The 23,094-nt window shown below is 41.0% G+C and overlaps 1 protein-coding gene across 1 annotated transcript in view; it reads left to right on the top strand.

The window, feature by feature from the left end:
- Window positions 1-3,738: 3,738 nt before the first annotated feature.
- The window catches only part of DYRK1A (dual specificity tyrosine phosphorylation regulated kinase 1A), a 90,472-nt gene continuing 71,116 nt past the window's right edge, over window positions 3,739-23,094 (top strand). The window contains exon 1 of the mRNA XM_080363537.1: window positions 3,739-3,802. The gene's annotated coding sequence lies outside the window, so the exon portion shown is untranslated. The remainder of the gene's footprint in view (window positions 3,803-23,094) is intronic.

Here is a 23,094-nt window from a genome sequence, read left to right as displayed (position 1 = left end):
TTGCTGTCATATTTTCTTTTGGCCTGTTGTATGGAGTTCACCAGCAAAACCAGTCAAGATGTACCCTCATCTTCGGCTCTTTACTCCCACCCCACATCTATGCAATACCAACTTCTTGCTTATTCTAGTACAATCATTTGTGGAGTGTGTTACACAATCGTTCAGGAAGCTGATCTGGTTTTAAAACCAAGACAAAACTTCCCTGGATGGAGAAAGATTCTGGCTGAGTCTCAGCTTGGAAGACCCTCACTTCCAGAACGCTAGACTCAAAACTTTACCCTGGATGTATCTGCAGCACAGAAGAGTACTCCTAGCCCCCAGTGCTAAGATAAGGCTGTCTCGTGCTCCTACCCTGTGTGCCAGGTTTCCATGGGAGGCAGGATTCTGGTAGAATCCCAGCCTGGAAGACACTCAAATCCCTAAACCTAGGCCTAACCCTACTGGCAGCAGAAGACACAAGTCCTCCTCCCAATGCATAGACAACCAAGTCTATCCTGACACCAGGCTCTAATTCCAGATTCTGTGGCTGGAGCAGGATTCTGGTAGGACTGCTGTTTGCAACAGCCTTGTTCTTTAATGTTAATGATTGCCAGCTTCAACACATTAGCTGTTGAGAACCTGAACAGAAAATGTTGTAGATTCTCTGTAGTGGGTATACATGCTTTTAATGAAATGGACATTCAAGAGAATACTGTTGTACAAGAGCAGAACTATACATGTTATTCATTATCAAGATAGTATGAACAAACCCAAAATACTTAGGGTTTTTTTTTGTGCTGGAAAACAAACAAATAAACAAAAACAGCCATCACCTTTTAAAGGACATTTTCTCTCAGCCCAGGTTGCCACATGACCATCTCTGCAAGCTTGGGTATAGCCAGCAAAATAAAAGTAGAAGACTACCAAGCAAGTGCACAAACTGATGAAAACTCTAATATTTTTAAGTGTTAGCAAAAAAAAAAAAAAAAAAGTCAAGGAAACCTCAAACCAACAATTACATGCTGTAACATACTCTAATACAGTAAAAATACAGTAAAAAGTGTGACAAGTTTGTATGAGCTTTCCTGTTACCTACATTGAAACAGAGAAATTATTCTGCCACTGCACATCACCATTCACATAGAATGACAAAGAGATTTTAGCAAGGTTTACAAAATCCTCATGGGGATGGGCCCCACTGTCCCCAAGACGTGCCCTTCTTTGCAAGTGAACTGGGCAGAGCACATGCGAGACAGCCAATGCTTTTCAGTGTGTTCTGGACGCACAATACAGTGTGTGTGCAGGTGCACAAAGCCAAAGTATGATGATAGTATACTAACTTAGGAGTCCTTGGCTAGAAGTGGGTGACTCTTTGTGTATTTGTTATGCGGCAGAACATGTGTGTTGGCTTTTCGCATCCTGGGATGAGAGCTGCATTCTGGTCACACTCAAAGGAAAAGAGAGAAGAGTCAACAGCGGCTCAAAACGACCTCTCAGTCTTTCTGGGGATGAGGGGAATGAGAAATGAATTCCCAAATTGTGGTCCTCTGGGACACCTACCATGGGTTTAAGGTGTGATTTCATGGATGATTTAATCTAACCTAACATTGTGCTATTACGCAATGGGGTGGTCCCATAAGTTCCCCCACCATGTGTTCCAGCTGTCTCTGGTGCATCAGTATTTCCCCCAGCCATAGAGAGAACATTGTCTTTTGGCAGGGTGTTTTGGTTAGTTTTATTGTGCCAACATTCTTATGCAGAAAAAAAAAGAGGCAGAGGGACTGTGTGGCTAAAGGTGGAGGGCCTCCAGACACTATTTTCAGCTGCAACAAAATTTTAGCTTGGTTGAATTAGCATGTGATACATTTATAAAGCTATGGACAGAGTATGTGGGGGAACCTATGACTCTGGCTATTGCCGCACCTGTCTCCCTATCCTTGGCTGCTTCTTTCCTCCTTTTAAGCTGAGATTAAAAATATTAAAATAGGAAGAAAAGCAAATGGAACAAGTGTTAGTAATATGTCCTAATTTCTTCAAGGAGGCTGGCTGTGAACTAAAATGACTAGATTAAAGTATCACATTAGAATTAAAGTATTAGATAAAGGCCATACTCTACTTTTTGATCTTTGTGGGGATTCCAGAAAATAAAAAAAAAATAAAATAAAAAAATCCCTGTCACAGCTCCACAGCTACGAGTGCAAAGGAGCCTTCCCTCAGCGACCCGAGCTCCCCTTCACAGAGCTCTCCCACACCGCGCCTGCCAAACGAGGCAACCTCTTAGTGCTCGGGGTTTTTTTTCTCTTTTGGGGGGAATGTGTTTATTTTCAGAGGGGGATGAGGAGGACCGCAGCCTTCAACACCCGCGCAGTCGGCGGGCACCCTCCTCCCACCGCGGGCGGCGCGGGAAGCCCAGCCTGCTCGGCCTCGCCTCCGGCGGCCGGAAGGCACCGCTCCCCCTGCCCGCCTCCAGCACCGCCCGGCCCTGCCGCCGCGCTGCCGGCGCCCCCTGCGGGCCGGGGAAGCACCGCCGCAGCCCCTCCCGGGAGCCCACCGGGCGGCAGAGGCAACGGCAGCCGCTCCCCTCCTCTCCCCCCGCCCCAAGCACCGTTACCGTTACCGGCACCGCCCCAGCGCCTCCCCCTCCCCCACACGCCGGGGCCATCCCGGCCCGCAGCGGCGCGGCCTCACGGATATCGTCACACGCCGGAGGGTGGGGGAGGGAGCAGCGGTTGCCCAGGCAACCAGGGCCCGCCCTTCAGCCGTCGGTCTCTTCCCCGCCCTCCCCACGTCAGCGCCGTCCCCCGCCCGGCTGGGGTGGGGCAGCCGGGCCTCGTGATTGACAGTTGCCATAGAAACAGGCTCGCCCCGTCGCCATTTTGTCAGTTAGCGCTTTTTTTTTTTTTTTTTTTAAAAAACCCCTCTTCCCGCCCGAATCGTGAGTTTTATTTCCCCCCCCCCGCTTCCCTCCTTCCCACCTCCACCCCGAAAGACGTTCTCGCAGAAGAACAGGAAAGAACATCCTCAAAAAACTGTCTCCCGAGGGTCCGGCGGGGACACGCGAGAAGTTCGTCCCGCGCGGGCGGGCGCGGACGAGGACAAGCTCGAGGCGGCGGCGGCGGCAGCAACAGCAGCGGCGCAGCGCCCTGGCGAAGCCGGTTCGCGAGGGAGGGCGGTGGAAGGAGGAGCGGGCGGGGAGGGAGGGAGGGAGGGCGAGAGGGAGGGAGGAGGTAGAGGCTGGCAGGCGGGGGAGGGAGGGAGCGAGGAGTTCCCGGGGGCTCGGTACGGCGCTGCGCTTCCCCCCCACCCCCTCCTCCTCCCCCCGCCCGCCCGCTCGCGCCCGCCCGCCGCTGTCCCCGCGCTGCCTGGCCGGGGCTCAGGCCGCTGCCGCCGCGCCGAGCCGAGGGGAGGCCGGGCCCTGCTGTTGCCGCCGCCGGGCGCTGCGCAGGTTTGGAACGCGCGCCATTTTGTGAGCGATAGAAAATCCAGCCCGGCCAGGAAGCGCTGCGGATCCGCCCGCCGGGCCGGGCCCCCCCCCCCCCCCTCTTCGCCGCCCAAAGAGGAAGGCGCGCAGCGGACTGACCCCGCGGCCGGTGCCCACCGCGACCCGAGCGGCACCGGCACCGCCGCCAGCCGTACGGGCCCGAACGCGGCGGGGCGGCCGGACTGCGGAGCCCACAAGAGGGAGGCGCTGCCGCGCCGGGGCCCCTGGCCGAGGCCAGGGGAAGCGCTCGCTCCTCGCCCTGCCTGCGCCCGCCGCCCGAGGAAGGAGGCCTCAACCGAGAGAAGCCGGGCCGGAGCGCAGGGCCCGCCGCCCCCCACACGGGTAAGTGAGACGCCTCAGCCGGTGGCGGGGAGCTGCGCAGTGGGACGAGCTGGTGCCACCTCCCGGCCCGGCGCGGTCGAGGGGGGAGCAGCGCAAGGGGCAGCTCCGCTGCCATCTTAGAGAGAGGAGATGGGGAGAGCGCAGGGGCCCGCCGAGCCCTGGGCCGGGGCTGGAAGGGTCGGGACTCGGGCCGGGCTTTGGACCTGGCCTTCTTCCCCGCCCTCCCTACCGCCGCCCCCTTCTGGGGCCGACCGGGCACGGCTGGGGGGCAGCGGTGGCGGCCGCGGCCTCTGCGGCCCTTTTCCCCTCGGCGTCCGGCAGAGGTTGTTGCCGCCGGGTTGGGAAGCGGAGCGGCGAGAAGGGCCACGGGACCGGCGATGGAGGGAAGGGGAGCTTGCCTGGATCCTCTCGCTCTTATGCGCAACGCCCTGCGGTGGGCGGGTGCGAGGGCTCGCCCCGGCCGGGGAAGCAGGGAGAGGGAGGCGAGGAGGGTGTCAGGAGTTGAACCGTCAGCTGAGCGGGCACCTGTTGTGGTGGAGGCTTTAGGTGCCCCTGCCTGCACCCGTGTGAGGGACTTGTGTGGTAGGTAGGGAGGTGGGGAAGTTGGAGGGCGATGTAGAAGGATTACCTGTGCGAGATGACTGTCAGCTGGGCGGGGGGTGGGGAGGAGGAGGGAGAAGCATTTGGGAATAGACACAGAGACACACAGGCACTTCTATATTTTAGTAGCTAGGTGCAGCCTTTTAGGAATTTAGCTTTGTGTTGCTGAAGAGATTGGAGTCCTCATCTGATACATAGGGTGTTCTTCTCTGGAGTGCCATTCACTCCCGCCACGACAAAATCAGAAAACAGAATTAAAAGTACTGTAATTAGAAATTTGGAAATTAGTGCATTTTTGAATCTCAGTCAGCTTTGAAGTTTTCAGTTTAATCTGTCCTAAGACTATGTAGGGTTCTTTGATGATGTGTCTAGATTGCTGCTGTTACTTAGTTCTCCTATTACTCCACAGTCATTGGGGGAAATAAACATTCATTGTTCTTTAAAATTTACAAAGACAGAATATCTGACTGCAAAATAAATCAACAAGCATGTTTTTGACAGCCTACTGTTTTAACCTGAATGAGAGCGTGCTGTTAACTTTTGCCAGTAGGTATATATATAGTCACACTTACATGGATATAATATCATGGCGGGGGGGGGGGGGGTGGTGTCTAGATAAGTAGAAGTTAACTGCTTGTTTTATTATCACGTTGGTATTTCATTTTCCTTTCCTTAAGAAAAAGAGTGTAGATTTGAAAAATACATTGACGATATCTGGTGGTAAATAAATAAACATTTTGTTAATAGTAGTATTTAACTCTGCCTGTAACCAAGCAGAACTGAACTTGTCTCATTGGAATAGTCTGTAGCCCTAAAAAGTTTTAGTAAATGTGTTTCTCTTTTTCTCCACTCTCCCCTCCGCCTCTGTAGGTTGGATATTTTTGGAAAATTAATTATACTTTGTAGAATTAGAATAATAATACTGAAAATAACTCTTGAGTATGAGCTAGTATTTGTTAATTGTTATCTATATATATTTGGTGAACTTGCTGTGTGTGTATATATAGACTACTTTTTTAGGCTATGCTTCATGTTTTTGGCTTATGTGCATTATTTAGAACTACAGTATCATTTGCTATCTAAAGTAGAATGTGTGTGATGTGTTAAATTTACATTTTCTGCTGTGAATTAAAAATTCTGTCAAAGTTTATGAAGCTTATCGAGTTTAATTAATGGTTTCTGAATATTGCTTGAATTAAAGCAAACGTATCTTGTTCAAAATTGAAAAAAGAGCACAGCCTTCTTAAATCAAGAGGGCAATTCTTTCTGTTATTTTGTTATATACATATTTATGTATGACAATAGTTTAAGATTGTTTCCAAGCAAATAGGTAAGAAAGACAGTTGGTTACATGAGCAGCAATGTTACAGTTTCTGAATCAATACTTGGGTGGATTTAGAACTTGTCATTGGAATCCTTTTCCCCATGTTGGACAGTGATGGAGAATCCACAACAAGGATAATTTTACCTAGTAGCAGCCAAGAGTTCTCTATTTCAGTGTCAATTTATGGGTAGTATTCTCTTGTGTAAAATAATGAGGTAGTCATCAGGAATTTATCAATTTTTAAAGTACTTGGGTTTTGTGTAGACTGGGAATTAGTGTGTCATGACCATAAATGACTTCTAACAAACTGGTTGACACCTTACACAAAGTAGGAAAACATGACTGGTATCTAGTAAAAGTTCTGTGCCTTGTCTGAGCTTTTACAGTTATGTTTGATTAGGACATACTTGCTGACATATATACCACATTTTAAAATCTTAATTCTGATAGGTCTTAGCAAAGAAACGTGTCTGGGTTAACTATGTTACTAGGTTTTGCCTTAATGGACTTACTGTGAGACTTTTTGTAACTTTGGTTCAAATTGGTTAGTCAACACCTTAACGTAAAGTGAAAATGTCCCATTTAGGTTATGCTAACATGTTTGAAACTGTACCACCTGGTCATATGGTAGTATGCAAAAAGACTAGTTAATAAAACACATGGAAAATGCTTTTTTTTGCTATGATAGCATTTTGTAGTTTCATCTGAACTGAAATGGGTGGTGATTTGAAGACTAAAACGTCTTCTTACCAAAGAAGCAATTTTGTTGCTACAATTACATTTTCTTTTCAGCATTCCTCTTAAAACCTCTTTATTTCAGGTATTTTTTAACCCTGGCTACGGGACTATAGGTTGAAAGTTGTTCTTAGGGTTTTTGAGTAAGAGTTGAAGACTGGTGTATGCTTAGTCTTTCTATGGTAATTTTTAAAGTTATTTGGAGAACTACTTTCCAAAGTAAAGTAAAAAAACTTTCTGATATCTCTGTTTTCTGGGAGCACGAGAGACTTGTATAACTTCTGAAATCCTTTTGTAAATAGATCTGTTGTTGTAGAATAGGATTATTTACAGAGAACTGCTGCTTTTGTCTCTGTAACTGAATACAATAGATTATTTGTTAAGTTTACAGTTTCATCTCCTTTTTTTTTTTTTTTTTGGTAAGAGGTTGGTAAACATTTTTTAAAAAAATTATGTAATTTTTTTGCTAATCACACTTTCAGAAGTCTAAAAGACTTGACCTTACTTGCAAGCTTCTGTGTGGGGAAAAAAGTAAAGGCAGCATTCTGAGAAGGGGAATACTCTCCCTTCCGCACCTTCATGGGTCCTTCAGGAGGAGCATTCTGGGAACTGTAACCTATTGATGGTTTAAAAACAGTGGAGAAACTTTTAATAATTAGAAACAATTGTTACTTCCAGAAAGACATATTCTATATGTAGAGTTATTTAGTACTCTTTCTTCGAGGTGACACAATATACTAATAGAATTGCGGTGACCTAATCATTAGTTGGGTGCAACAGTCTGTAATTGATATCTATTGGCTATTTCCTTCCCTTATGGGGGAGGTAAAATTCTGTGTTTGATTCTGTTTTATCTGACTGTGATTGAAACAATAACTGCTTTTGCTAGTACAAATGCATCTCATTACTTCAGAATAGATCTCTACTTCATACCTACCTGGCTTTATTTGGAGTTTAGCTCCATTTCATAATACTCATATATACGGGTCTTGTCCAGTATCTGTGGGTGCCAAATTACGGCTTTCTTGTGTGAGAGCACAGATTAAAAAAAAAGGAGCTCCTCTTTGACTAGAAAGCACATAGTGATGAGACAGGTTAAGTGCCATTGTCTTCATAAGGTTTTCTTTCCCTTCTCTTGCTTCCACAGCCCTCCCCCTTCCCTTTTTTTTTTTTTTTTTTTTCCCCTTCCTCTCTTCCCCTCCCCAGTCTCTAAAGGATAGGTGAGTTTTTCTACAGTTGAAAAGGACAGAGATGGGGTGGTTTGATATGGAAAGTACTGATGTTTATCCTCGTTCATTCCAAAATGTCCCATCCAGACGATACACAGGGAGAATACTCACTGGAGGGTCTGGGAAATGTGGAAGGTAGTTCCCAGGCAGCTCTTCTTGTGTCCATATGGTCTGAATACTCTGGAGCCTCTGAAGTCTAGATGGTAGCTATTTCAGTTGCCCTGTATGAAGACATGATCAGTTTAATTTCAGCTCTGAATGTAGCGTTTCTTAAAAGCAGTGAAAATGTTTGGTAATTAAAATAACATAAGCTAGCAGCTATTTGTAAGAATACTCCTTGCAAGGTTTCCAGGGTCTTAGTTGCACTAAATGCCTGAAAGTGAAACTGAGTAAATTAAAGTGAAATTAACCCCATTAAGTGCCAGTTTTGTTTCAGCTGTGAGAAACCAAGCCTTCAATTTATGTGTTACATAAAGTTCCAAAACCGTTTTTTTCCTCCCCCCCCGAGGCAAATAAAAGTAGACCACATTTTGAGTCAGTAAAAGGAATAGTTAATAATACATTAATACATCTATGTGTTGAAAAGTTACTTCTTTTTAATAACTGGATGGTGAAATAAGAGAGGAATGGAAGTCTACAAAATGATTTTTTTGATGGCAGAGTTATTATTTCAAAATATAAGTGAAAAACAGAGTTAATTTTGAGTTACTGGAAAAAATCAAGCTAGTAGAATGACTAGTTGGCACAATCATAGTCACAGGCATTTTAGCGATTAAATTTACCTTACCAGTGAAACTTTTAAATCCTAGTATTCCAAAAACCTATTGTTTGTTGGTTTGTGGCTTCCTGGCTTCAAATGCAGGTAGCTAACTAACCTTTTTGTTCATTCAAAATCCTGGTTTCTTATATGTGCTCAAATCTTAAGTTGTATTTCTGTGAACTATGTAAATTCCTCATAACTTCTCATTTACTTTGCCAGTGGACCTGTCGCTGAGGAGCCAATTGGAGCATAGCACATCCACTTCCTTTGTAGAGGAGATAGTTTTGTGTCCATGCTGTCAGTGCACTGTTTAAACTGAAGGAAGGGGTAAAAAGAGGAAAAAATATTGTTGAGTAGGGAAGTTAATGTATTAATACTTCCTCAGTTCTGTATTTTCCTGAACACTATGAATTTCCTTATGCTGATCTCTGTTTTGTCTGTCCACTACAGCTTTTTTCCTACTTACAAACATATAACCATGTATATTAATGTTTTTTTAAATACAGTTTTAACAGGACACGTACATTAAATACATGTAGGGTATGTGTTTGATTATAGACAAATTATAATACGCTCTTGCAAAATCCGATTGATGTTGGAACCTCAGTAACTTTCCTGGATCATGTCTGATTCTGACTTCTTTGTTCTTCTTCTTTCTAACTTGTGGATAAGTAGGCATTAAATTAATGGTATGCCAAAAATTGCAAGTTTGTGTTTGAAATATATTGATATCTTTGTTGATGTTACAAGAAGCGATTGTTGCATAAAGATCTTGGCAGTTTCCCTTTCTGTAGAAGTTACTCATAAAATCTACAAATACTGGGGCATAGTTGTGGACTAACACAGATGAATGTATGGTTTTCACCACAATCAGATGTTTGTAAGCTTAGAATTTTTGTATTGTGTTCTTGTATTTAGGGTGACTTTCCTGTCAATGTCATAGTGTGCCTTCAGAAGCTGAGATTTTTATGGCAGGCCCTGTGCAGGAGAATGGGCATTGCTGCAAATGCTGAACTTGATACATGATTGCATATATCCGTTTGTATCTTCTCACTGAAATAAGATTTTTGCTGAAATTCTATATATGCTAAGGCTACACACGTATGTTACACTTTATCTTAAAATCAGAAGCACTAATAGGTACAGTTCTGGGGAGGGGTCAGTTAACTATGCAGTTACTACACCTTCATTTTGAATGACCCTTATTTCTCCACAAACATTTTCTGATGGTTTATTATTCTTAATACACTCTGCATTTTACAAGCTTGGTTTCTAAGTGAATTAATGTCTTCTGTGGACTATGTCTACTAGAGACAGCATCATAAATGATTCATTTATGTTGAAGGCTAAGTGGAAAGAGTATATGTGATACTGTGTTATAAACTACAGTTAGTTGAAGGTTGTATTATAAGCGCATAGTTAAAAGTTGTTTGGTTTTGCATTGTTCTACTTAGAGACCTTGGCTGAGATCTGATTTCCATTTTGTTTTGTACTGTACAACATAAACTAAATACTTTTTCTTCATTTAATTGGGATTTCATGACTTTGAGATGCATACCCCTTCATTTTTAACCTTCTCCTGTGTAGCTTTTTTGCATTTTGTAAATGCATACGTGTTTGTGTTTTATTTTTAATTCTGGTAAATAGAAAAGGTTGTGAATTATTGTAATTTGATAGTCTGTTGTACAAAAGCTTAATGCTAGAAGGTCTAAAACCTAATACATAGGTGTGAATGAAAATCATTAATATCTGATGTGGTCCCTACCAGAGGGTTTATCTCCTGTCTTTGTAGGATTTGTTTGGGGATATTTTCACCTGTGTATTTTAAACATTGCGCAGTCATGATTTGCAGTTCATGGTGTCCATGTGAGTCTACTTTCTGTCTTTTTACCCATCAAAACATTCATTTATGTATCTCTATGGAGTTAAATTAACCAGAGTCATGTTCACAGCATGGACACTTTAAAACTTTATGAGCTTAGTTTTGAAACCTTCAGAAATCCAGTTGCATGTGTGGGAACAGATTGTTGGAGTACAAGTACTTGGCTGTCTTACCTTAGCGGTTAATGATAACACTGACAACTTTTGTTGTCATTCTTAAATCAAGACTGGTTTGCATCATGTGATGGGGACTAGAAACTTATGCTTTTCTTGTGTCAGGAACCATTAGAATTGGAGGCAATTTCATAATGCAAGGAAATAGTTGTATACCTGCATAAAGCAGGTATATAATTCCATTTTTCTGCTAGATGTTCTTAACCAGCATCCAGTTATTTCAAGAAATGAGAAAACAAATTCTACCTGTAGTTCACAAGTTTCAAGTGTTGTGTTCTAAAATAATTCTCTCTTCTGCACAATTTATAAAAATGCTACTTCTCTAATTGAATGGAGATATTTTAAAACGTTTGTTTCAGTTTAGCTACTCTTCCCATGGAAGTGAAATATAAAAGTAAAATGTCGGTAGTGATTCACAGGGACATTCAGCTCTGTATTTGATTGACACTGTCCTGGATGACATTTTTGTCTCTAAATGGGAGAGACATGGATTTGACGGACAGACCACTCGGTGGAGGAGGAATTGGCTGGATAGTCACACTCAGAGTTGCGTTCAACAGCTCAATGTCCAAGTGTGGACCAGTGAGAAGCAGCATTCCTTAGGGGTCGGTACTGGGACTGGCACCATTTACGTATTTGTCAGTGACATGGACAGTGGGACTGAGTGTACCCTTAACAACTTTGCTGATGATACCAAGCTGTGTGGTGCTGTCAACATGCTGGAGGGAAGGGTTGCCAATCAGAGTAACCCTGACAGGCTTTAGAGGTGGGCCTGTGCAAACTTCATGAAGTTCAGCAAGGTCCTGCACATGGGTCAGGGCAATCTCAAACACAAATACAGGCCAGGCAGAGAATGGGTTGAGAGCAGCCCCGAGGAGAAGGACTTGGGGGTGTTGGTTGATAAGAAGCTCAACATGACGTTCCAATGTGTGCTTGCAGCCCAGAAAGCCAACCATATATTGGGTTGCATCAAAAGAAGAGTGGCCAGCAGTCTGACAGAGGTGCTTCTGCCCCTCTACTTTCAAGAGACCCCAACTGGAATACTGTATTCAGCTCTGGGTCTCTGACATAAGAAGGACATGGATGTGATGGAGCAAGTCCAGAGGAGGGCCACAAAGATGATCAGTAGACTGGGGCATCTCTCCTCTGAAGACAGGCTGAGGGAGCTGGGGTTATTCAGCTTGGAGAAGAGAAGGCTCCAGGGAGACCTTATAGCAGCCTTCTAGTACCCAAAGGGGGCCTACAGGAAGGTTGGAGAAGGGCTTTTTACAGGGTCATGTGGTGACAGGACAAGGGGTAATGGCTTTAAACTGGAAGAGGGTAGATTTAGATTAGATATAAGGAAGAAATTCTTCATCATGAGGGTAGTGAAGTGCTGGAACAGGCTGCCCAGAGAAGCTGTGGGTGCTCCATGCCTGGAAGTGTTCAAGGCCAGGCTGGATGAGGCTTTGAGCAACCTGGTCTAGTAGAAGGTGTCCCTGCCCATGGCAGGGTGGGTAGAACTAGATGTTCTTTAAGGTCCCTTTGAACTCAAACGATTCTATGATGCGAAGGAAAGGAAGTTCCATATGTGCCAAGCTGACGTTTTTAGGAGGTCTCCTGAAGCTCTGTCAGTGTATGCATATGGTGCTTTGCATTTAGATGCATTAGAGATGATCAGTGACTTCTGATCAGTGTGTATCCATGATTTGTGTGCATATAGACTATCAGTATTTGTGGAGTATGTGACTTTAATAGCAAAAAAAAAAAAATTCTCAATTTGCTTTATAGATGCGTATTAAAAAAACATCTTAAGAAACAAATGGGAGTAGTTAATCTCATTAAATATTTTTCTAGTACTGAAAAGTTCGTGCTATACTTAAAATCAGAGGCATAGGAGCTTTTTTGGAGAAGGAGGTGTTGTGGGTTTATTTTTTTTTTTTTCCCGCCTCTGTCCAATGTAATAATTTCTAGTCTGGTTTTGTTGTGTGTGGAGGGTTTTTTTGTTTGGTTGTTGTGGTGTGTTTTGTGTGTTTGTTTTTTGTTTGTTTGTTTGGTTGTGTTTTTTTTGTTTTATTTTGGGTTTTTTTGTGTGTGTGTGTCGTGTTTTTTTTTTTTTCTCTGTCAGAGGCATGTACTCATTGAGATCAGTAAATAAATTTTTTGTGTGTGGAAAAGATTTCCTTGGACTTAGTGTACATTTGTTTCCCAAAGCCTATTACAAGAGAAGGAAGAGTTAATTGACCTTGCCTATGTCATTCATCATTTTGTATGTCTTTAGCACTATTTTTTTTTTTTTTTTACTTCAGAATTATAATCTTAGACCTACATAGCTGAAACAGTATTTTGTCATACTCTTGGCCTCACTTTTTTTGTTAAGGCTTTGAGTCTTGTAGTTCCTACCTAATTTTATTGAAATGCGAGAATATGAAACTATTTCTATAGAAGAGTTTGAATATGGGATGAAGAGTTTAATTTTTAGACGTCAATGTTTGAAAATATTTTCCTTGGTATTTTCTGATACAGGATTCTTTTTATGCTTTATTTTCATTCTCTTTCTCTGGACTAGTGTTACTTTTAAAAAAACTTATTTTTTTAATCTTTGTATGTTAAAGTGAAGATTGTTTTTGCATAAAACAAAACAATCTGAGATCTGTGCTTTCGGGTGAGGTGGAACCTCAAGATGCATTTTTAGCAAGCATATGGTGGGCAAGCATATAATACAATTTCTATGTTTGTCATTATGTATTTTATAAAACCTGTGAGCTCCTAACTTGACAGTGCCAATTTATTTATGTATCTGAGGAAACAGGTATGCATTGTATTCCATATGTTGTAAGCATAATTTTTCTCCTTATATTTTAATCTTGAGTACCTCTGTAGAGTTGCATTTGACTTTTTAGTTATTTCCATAAAAATTCTCATACTAAGTCAAGCACTCAAAGACTGACAAAAATGGGAAAATAATATCTTGGTTTTGGTGTTCGGAACTATCTTTTATTATGCAGTAAATATAATTTAAGTTTTTTTTTAGATACAAGTTGTCAGTAATTGCTCTGTCCAGACCTTGTACTTAGTCTCATGTTTATGACTTTCTTATAGGTTTGTACACACATGTAATGTTTTAGTATCTGAATCTAGCAAATCCTAATATTCCTGCAGCATCTTGTAGAAGAGAAATTTTTTTCAGTTATTAGGATCTAATGTACAGATAAAGCCCTTCACCAAACCTAGAAATGTTTATGTATCTTGCTTATTGTCAGCCTAACCTTAGGCACTGAGTCCCTGTTATTTGGAGTGGGAAGAGGGGTTTCAGAGATTTTAGGAATTTTGTACAGCAGTTCATGTTGCTTTCCATACACACAGCAGTTTTGCTTTGCTAATAGGAGATAAATACATGTTACTAAGCTGCTTTTTTGCAAGGGGACTGGAAGCACAAAAGGTAAAGTGACTTGCCCAAAGTTACACAGTGACAACACCATGGGTGGAGCTGAGGTTAAGGGTTTAGGTGTCTTATGTCTTAATAGCAGGATGATGCTTTGTATTTGCAGCTGCATTTGACTTGAGTTTGTATGATGAGTGCTTTGTAACTCAGAGAAGCAGTCTCTTAAGGTTGGAGAGTGACTCAGCATATCCAGATAGAGGGTTGCTCAAGGAACTTAGAATTTGTTTGGAAATTTGGGGGGAATTAGAGTTTGAACTCATTTTTCCCAAAGGGAGTTTGCTTGTCTTGAAAAAGAAATTAATTTCTTCCTTGCAGTTTGTTTCCCCATTTGATATGCATACCTCCATTTTGGAAAGAACTGATGGAGCATTTCAGTAAATAGTATCGTTTATGGTATAGCTGGCGCTTAATGTATAGCTTTGTTTTCTGTGTGCTGTCATCCTGATATACATGATAAGCATCTGTTCAATGAATAAAATAACATTTGACTGTGTAAGTAAAGATTGTGTTGGGAGATATATGAAGGAGACAGAATTGTGTGTATCAGGCCTGCCTTAAACATTTCTTAGCTTAGTCTTGGTTTTTATGACATTTATAAATTTTTTTTTTTTTTTTTTTCCTCATGGAAGGAGAAGCAGTCATGTATGGTATTTACCTGGTTTGTATGATTGGAACATCTCCATCTTATTTGTATGGAAACTCCTACCTGATCTGACATCTGATCTGACAGGGCTGAGTTCTCAATCTTACGGGTTGGCCACTTGAGAGTGAAGAGTTCAGGGAACAGAGGGTTACCTGTGCAAGCGTTGTTTAAACCAGGTGTTTGTATGCTTGGGTTTGGCTGGCTTTTATGAGCGAAAATTGGCTAAATGTCTTAAATATGACTCTTCTTCAGTAATATTCTGTGTTCTACTTTCAGCTGATCAGACTTGTCACAAAGTCTTGAGACATCGCTCGGTAGTAGTGGCAATGAAGGGAAGCAAACTGACAGAAGCTTATGAGTAAAGGTTGAAACTATTCTTCTTTTGCTACTATATGTTCTTAAGTTTGGGTGAAATTTGAGAAGACTTGAATATCTTTTTTTTCATCCGGATCAATTCCATCTTCTAGTATGAGATAAGACTGTAGGCTGGTACATAATTTCAGTGTTGAGAGAATGCTGAAGGGCAGCACAGCAGGTAACAGTATTTTCAGAGAAAAACACAAGCAGCATAGATTTGTCTACCCTAAATAATTTTCTCCTTCCACCCACCCAAATCTGTATATGTTTTTATGGGACTAGTGAAAATTACCTTGCTCCTCCCCAAAATGGTAGCTATGCCAAATTTGAAGTGATTGGTAAAAAGATGAAAAGCAACAACACTTTGTTTTCATATCTGATCTGTGAGGGGAGTGGAACATGCACAGTATTTAATCTGATGACCTTATATGTTCCTGTTTTACAATATAAGTATTAGCAAACTGTTGTGAACAAGATGTAGAGCCACTGAAGCACTTTGAGGGGAAATGGTTGAAAGAGTCATTCTAAGGCAAAGTGTGCAATGAGGAGTTCCTTGAAGGCACTTGCAGCTCAAGTAGCTCCCCTTCTCTCCAGATTCTGGCTACTCTTTCCCACCTGCTTTGTGTTGGCACAGCTGTTTGTAAGACCAACCAGTGAATCAGCGTTGGAAACTGAGTTGGCTGAAATATATAATTTTATATATATAACATTTGGGTGTGTGTGAGGGTGGAGAATCAGGTTACTTTTCAGTCAGATAAGTTCTCAGACCTGGTATATTGTGCTACTGCACAGACATTTGACAAGATAATGGAATGAATTGTGTGGGTGGACAGGAACAGGGTGCCTAGAAGAGGCAGGGGTTGGTTAACTGGCTCTGATAGCACTGTTACTTCATGGAGAACATAATTCTGAGGAATTTTTGCCACCGCTCCCGTAGTAAATCACTCCCCTGTCAGTGTCTCGCTCTCTCTGTCTCTCTCCACCCCCTTCCCCCCACTCTACCTCTCAGTCTTTTGCTTGCTATCTCAAATTTTTGTGCTTATTCCCTAACAGTCCCACTGATGCTGTCCTGCCTCTGTGCACTCTGAACACGTGCTGCCACAGTCTTACTTGATAAGTTCTTTCTCCAACTCTCCTGCTTGCTTTCTAACTCTCCTGCTTAACTCCTCCTGCATCTCCGCTTGCTTGCAGTCTTTTCACTTGTACTCTCTTCTAGTTCTTCCTCACTCTCGTTTGCTGTTATGATTTTCTAACTTCTGCTCATGCCCCTTTTCTCGTATGTCCTTTCTAGTGCTTGGTCTCTCAAGCACCTCCTTTTTCTCACTTGGTCAGTCTCTTGCTTGTGAAGTCTCTTCTGCTGCTTGTTCTTTCTCAACTTGTTGCTTTCTTTTCCCCTCTGTAAGAATAATGCTTTTGAGGGGAAAAATATCCATGTTTTAAAGACTTCTTAAGAATCCTGAAGGTTTTAATTTGTCTTCCCCCCACCGCCCTGCAACATTACCACAAGACAATGCAGTATCAGTCTCATGCACTTCTGAAATTTTTACTTGAATTCTATATCGCCTTAAGATAGATATATGCACACAAAATATGTATTTTTCCGATTTGGACAAACTGAAAGATGAAGTTTCTAAAGTTAATGTTCTAATAAAAGATGTTTTTCAGCTGTCTTTAGAAGATGTGAGCATAGCTTATTGATACCAGAAGCTAAATTTCAGAGTAAAGGTGCTTAGTTTTATATATTCTGCTATACAAAGGAGGCATGAAAAAATACTTCTCTTGTTAGTCTGGTTTTAACATAACCACCAGCCAGACCGGTTATGTTAAAAACAAGCAAACAGCTCTTTTGGAAATTCTGTGCTTGCTTGTCCTCTCTAATAACTGACCAGAGCTTCTGGGATTATGCTGTTGTTTCACTTCCATGTATTCAAATACCTAATATTTTTGTTCAAGTTATTTAAATTTTGTTGATAACTATTTACCTGTTATTTGGGAAAGCAGACAGGAGTGCTCATTCCTTAATATCTGAATCCATCTGTTTTAGTATCCATCCATATTTTAATAATCCAAAGTGACTTCAAATAACAATGTCGAACATTGGACAACACACCCATTCTTTATAGCAGGAATAAAGCAGTTTCCACCCATCTCCTTTGGCCTTTAGGTGGACTGAGGGCAGGAGCACCTTAAGCAGTGCCTTCCAAGGCACACTTTATCTGTGCAAAACGTGATGTATAGGATCTTACATTTTGCATTTTTATATGAGGGCATACTTAAATGTATCACTTTCTGAGCTTGCAGATTCTTGTTTCCTTAGGCCAGCTGCTCTAGGTCAGGTTATGAAGAAGCCTGCTATCAGGATGTACGTGCTAGTAGGGCAAGCACTATTCTGAATTACATTAGTTGTCTTTGGAAATGTTCACTTGGTTCCTTCTTGGTTTGCTAAGTATTACTCATAAAAGCTGTACCTCTTCAGTTACTTGTCAGATCTGTTTATTTAGTTAGTTAAATCTCATCCATCTCTTCTGCCTTAGGTCTTGATGCACTCTACTCTTCAGTTAACTTTGTTCATCCTGCTTGTTTTCTGTGTGTTTTTTTTTTTTCCCATGGCTAAACACTTTTAGCTTCTGATAAACCATATGGCTCTGCTCAGTTTCTTGTAGGAATAATTGAGATTCCTTAGTCACATAATGGTTTAACTACTTTGATGTTTTGTGCCTGTCTTCTCCTCCCTCCTGTCTTCTTCTTCAGCAATCCATTGTACTTTTCATAAAGCCTTTTTTTCTCTGTTTCCGTAACTTGCTGTGAGCTGACTATTCTGCATTTCAGAAATTCCTACTTTGGCTGTCTTTGTTGCCCTTCAGGATGTCATCCATCTCCGTGACCCCTTCAGGAACTGAAGCAAGACTGCTCAGTGCTTTCTGGTAGTGTCTGTGGGAGATAAAATCCGTACAGGTTAGATGTCTCTTGCTCTTTCCTAAACACAGAGGCACCATGAAGAATATTTCCATGCTTTCTAGTAATTCTTGTAAATCCACTATGAAGCTAACCTGAAATACTTTGAATAAAAATCTCTCTGAGCAAAAAAGGGAGAGTAGGCCTTAGCTACTAGATCCATGTGGGGATCCATCTTCCCTCAGATAGATTCAGTGTAGCACCACTGAACTCCATAGAAGTATCTTTTTTATTAAGCTCTGAAGCTATAACATTTCCTTTATGTTCAATTCAATTACAGTTTCAAATTAGCAGTATGGAGTTCTGGCCTATTTCCAGAGGTGGTGCTTTATTGGTTTGGGGGCAGGGGGGAAGGTGTTGAGAAGAGGGAAGTTCCAGTTTTGAAACTATTAAATGTGGCTTTGCTGCTTCCTACTTAGGTTGGAAAGAAAGATGTCAGTGTAGTAGGTATATGGTGTTATGAATTGGGACAGAGTTCTCTGTTGTGACCATCTTGATGGCTACATTGTCGTGTTCAGTGTTACTTTTTTATCTTACACTGGAAAATGGTCATATGAAGGCTTATAGAGATGAGTCTGTTAGGCTGCAATTGATCCATTTGGTGCATACGGTACAAGCTCTGAGTCTTGCATTTATTATCCCTTTTGCTATGCCCCCGTGATTTCATATGTTGCCTTGCTGTTTCAGATGTGTCTAGAAAAATGATATTCTTCCTAAGGTTATCTCTGCTGTGGCATCATCCACAGAGTGTGTTCAGATCACACTTATGGTCTTGTTGAGCTCTTACACAAAATAGGAAAAAGGTCTGTATCAAAAGTTGTCTTTTTGCTGCAATCTTTCTTAAAAAGCACAGCACATCATTACATGAAATGCACCTGTTCAGTAACATTAGTAGAAAATCAAAGAAAAAATTCTGCTGGAAAAATGGCTTTGTTTTGGAGTCTTTGCATCTAGTGAGCTATTCTTGGTAGTCTGTGAGAACATCGGTAGGGCATTGAAGATTTTCTTGCCTTTTCATTTCATGGATACTTCAGACCAGGATACATCAGGTGATCTTGAGTACTAGTTAGGGGTCTGTAAGGTCAGGATTTAAAAGCCCCCCTCCCACCCCCCTTTTTTTAAATTTCTCCTCTTTTCCTTCCTTCAACCTGTCTTATTAAAATAATTTTAGGCATGTTTATCAGCAAAGAAATGCTACAGAAAACCAAACTCTTCTGGTCAGGACTCCAGCAACTTCTCATGCTGGCAGAGACACTATTAAATAATCAGAAAGTTGTATAATCCCAGCATGTCCTAGAATTACTTGAATAGATATTTTTTGTCAAAGTTTTAGTGCAGTGTCTGCATCTTGAACAAATTACAAATAACTTGGAGAACATTAGATTCATCAAGTTTTCGGATGCTAGAACTGGTGAAATTCACATAAATTGTCCCAAAGGTTCAACTTTTTATTTTTGGCTGCATAAAAGTCTAGTTGCACAAAGTTAATCTGAAAGGCCTCTGTTAGAGGGAATTTTTCTGGGTTTTTGTCTTGATTAGAGATGTCTTTTAGACTTTTGTCTTATGACTGCCATCAGAGAATATTCAGACATGAATTCCATACATCTCCATAGTGACTGAACTCAAAAAGGGATTCAAAACAAAATTATTCAAAGTTGACAGACTAAGCCCGAAGTACGCATTCAGGACCATGATATAACTCAGTTATTTAAAAAAAAAAAAAAAAAAAGTATCCTGGGTTCTTTAAAATGTTTAGTACATCAATAAAAATGACATTTATTCAAATAATTTGTCATCACCTATGTGTATGAAAAAGCCAGTAAGCAAACCTGAAAAAAGTTGGTTTTCTTTTGGGTCAATTAGTGCTAGAGCAGTGAGGCTTGGGAAAGGGAGTAATATGGGAAGAACAGCCTCCTGCTCCACCTTTTTTTGTTGTTGTTGTTTTTTTGGTTTTTGTGTGTGTGTAGCAGCAAATGATTAGATTAACTTAGCAATCATGTGCTGCTTCATCCTTAGCCTTAACCTCTTTTTCTGTTGTCTGAGTGAAAGCCAAGTCTCTCACATTTTTTGGGGGGGGAGTGTGTGTAGGCAGGTATGTATGTGGTCAGTTACTGAGGATAAACTGACAAAAGGTAACTACTTCTAAATGTGATTGTGAATTTGAACTCTTAGCTATCAAATTCAGATTGAGTTACCTTATGGTAGGGTATCTGCAACCTCTTGTTAGATTTATAAAACCTTTTCCACACCAGAAGGTCTTTGTCTTCTATAGTGGTAAGCAGCAAATAATACAATTTTAATGGTGATTTGCAATCCATTTCACTTGATGAAATAGTGTCATGGTTTCTTGGTCTTTGAAGGCTTTTAAATGATTAGATCTTTTTTGTGGGGTCTTCCATACATTGATGAAGGCTCAATGAGGAATTACTAAAAGAGGTGGGTAGAAGGTCATGTTTGATTATGATGACTATGTTCTGGGCTTAACGGTGTGGGGTTTTTTGTCCAGTTTGGTGTGTGTGGTGGTGTGTGTTGGTGGTTTTTTTGGTTGTTTTGTTTTGTTTGCTTGCTTGCTTGTTCCCCCACCCCTCCCTCCCCCAGCAGAAAAGGCATTGATTCTGTCTGGTGGAATGGGTGTTCTAGAATCTGCAGTGAGCTACCTGTAACCATAGTTTGTAGAGGTATAGAGCTACCATTAATGTTTAATGAAACCTCTATTTATTGTGATAATACATGTACCCCAGTAAAGCTTTTGCTGATTGACACGTGCTGTGTACTGACTCTTCCTGTGTTTGCATGCATTCACATGAATGTATGACTTGAATAGAGTGTTTGAATTCTTCTTAGTGCATTGTAATACCATTTAAAACTTAGAAAAATTTGCAGCGTACTGCCTCTACAGTAGTATCTTGGTATATTTTGAGATATACCAAGATTTGCTTCAATATCATGCTTCACGGCAGGGATGGAGGCTAACAAGATAACAAAACAAGACCTCAGAGTTATAAATCTGAAAAAGAAGGTATTTTGACTTCATCACTAGACTATATGAAAATTTACTGAATTCTGTTAATTTATCTCTTTCAATTGAGAATTTTCTAGGTCAGTGGTCCTTTAACCAGGGAATAAGGCTATGGTAAATGAACTACAGATGGAACTAAAAACCATGTTGAATTAAGTTAAGTTGAAAAATATTACGTTAGGATGATCCATATTTTGGTAAAATTTTTTTTTGGAGTGACGGTGATCTATATTCTGAGAAATGTTAGTGCTGTAGTTCTGGAGTGAATGATGTGAGGAGTCATTATTTATTTATGTATTTATTTACTACATTGAAGGAACAAAGAAGGGGAACACTCATTTGTGCATTTTTTGTTGATCTACTTTGGAGATTTTGGAGGCAGCAGCCTAAACTGGATCACAAGAAACTGTCTTTATCCGCTTTCTCCCTTGGTTAAGCATACTTGCAGGTTCTCTTCATTGGCATTTTTCCTCTTCCACATTGGGCTAGCTTAAGAAGATAAGCACAAGAACCTGATGATGTAAGTAAAGGTAGAAACTTTACTGCTGATTTAGATGCCTGAACTTTTTCATCATGAGGTGGAAGACTGCCTGGAAGATGAGCCTCATCTGTGACTTGCTCTTTTCTTGTAAGTAGTAGCCATGAGTTTGGTCAGATTGTGAAGGCATATGCTTGGTGGGAAGTTATGTTACATGGCATAAACTAAGATGGCATCTTTTTTGGCACAAAAAGGCCTGTTAGTCTTTTTGTTCTAGCTTTAAGTTTTTCTTACCATTTGCTGAGCCAGTTCAGTTTACTAAGGTGACAGGAAATGAACCTGACGAAATGTGAACAGTTTTTCATTGGGTCATTGAGTTGATTTGTTTTACTGTATACTCAGTGTGACGGCTGACGCTTTCCAAGAAAGGGGGCACAGCTGTGCACCTGAGAGTTGGGAAAGACAGAGGGACTGCTGCCCTTCCTGGCGGTTCAGGATGTTCCTCAGGTGGAGAGAATCCGAACTCATGTTCGTTCACTTACAATGAGAATACCTAGATCCCCTGGTTTTTCAGATGTTCTTGGTGACTGTCCTTGTAACCTGTACTATTGCACAAAAAACAACCAAAGAATTGTGGGACAGAGGGAGAAAAAAGGAAACACGACTCTCCAATCCAGTTATTAGTGTGCTTGCCTTAAGTAAAGACAAAAAAGAAACTTTCTGGGATTTAGTCAGTGTTTACGCATTTTACAGGAAATGGCTCCTGGATAATGTTTTATTTTCTCAGTAGAAAGATATTATGTGAATTATGGAAATGTAGCACAACCACCAAGATAGGAATGATAGGCAAATAAAGTGGAGAGAGTATAGATGGAACATGGAATACTTTGTATCAGTGGGATTATATTCTATTTACTCTTCAGTTATTTGTTAAGGGTCTTTAACACTTTTTTTTTTTACAGTCAAGTTAATGTTCAGAAGGACTTAATCTGATAAATAGTGTGTCTTTGCATTGGTTAATTCATATGTTGAAATACAAATGCTCCATGATATTTTTGGAAATGAATTTGGGTGTATGTAGTAAGTGGTATTCACCAGAAATACATGGTATTTGCGCTTATTCTGGAGGTGTCTGTTTTGAATTTTGAAAACAGTGCATTTGCTTAGATTCCTTAAATTGTGATCTCCTAAGATAACAAGAATGATGTTCCCTATGTGATTGCTGCAGTAATCCAAAATATAGTTATTTTTGCTTTAGAATTCAGATTTTTCTTCTACTCTTACATTGGTGAACCTGAGCCTGAATTAGGACTTAAAGTATATTGTGGAAGTCTATATATTTCCTTAGGCTGGGACATTGAGCTGAATAGTAAGGATGCTGGATTTTACTGTGGTGAAGAGTCTTTTTTTTATTCATTTTGCTTTCCAACATCAGAGAAGTTTGTAGTTGGCATGCCTGATTAAATTCATTTCTTCAAATTTATTTATGTAGACTATTATGACAGACACAGGCTATATATAGAAAAGACTGTAAACATTTTGCTTGTGTTCTTGAAGCAGAGGTGGGGTCTGTTACTATTGATATCAAACCAGATGTTAGCTGTGGTCTTCAAGGTGCTCTGTGGCAGTTTGGTGAGAACTGTTGGAAATATTTTAGCTAGGTTCCTCTTTACTTCTCTTGTACTGTATTCTTAGCCTATACAGCAAACTTTA

Source organism: Nesoenas mayeri (genome assembly GCF_963082525.1).
Source record: "Nesoenas mayeri genome assembly, chromosome: 1".
Classification (NCBI taxonomy): Eukaryota; Metazoa; Chordata; class Aves; order Columbiformes; family Columbidae; genus Nesoenas; species Nesoenas mayeri.
The sequence above is the reverse complement of the archived record's forward strand: the minus strand, read 5'-3'. Positions and strand labels throughout refer to the sequence as shown.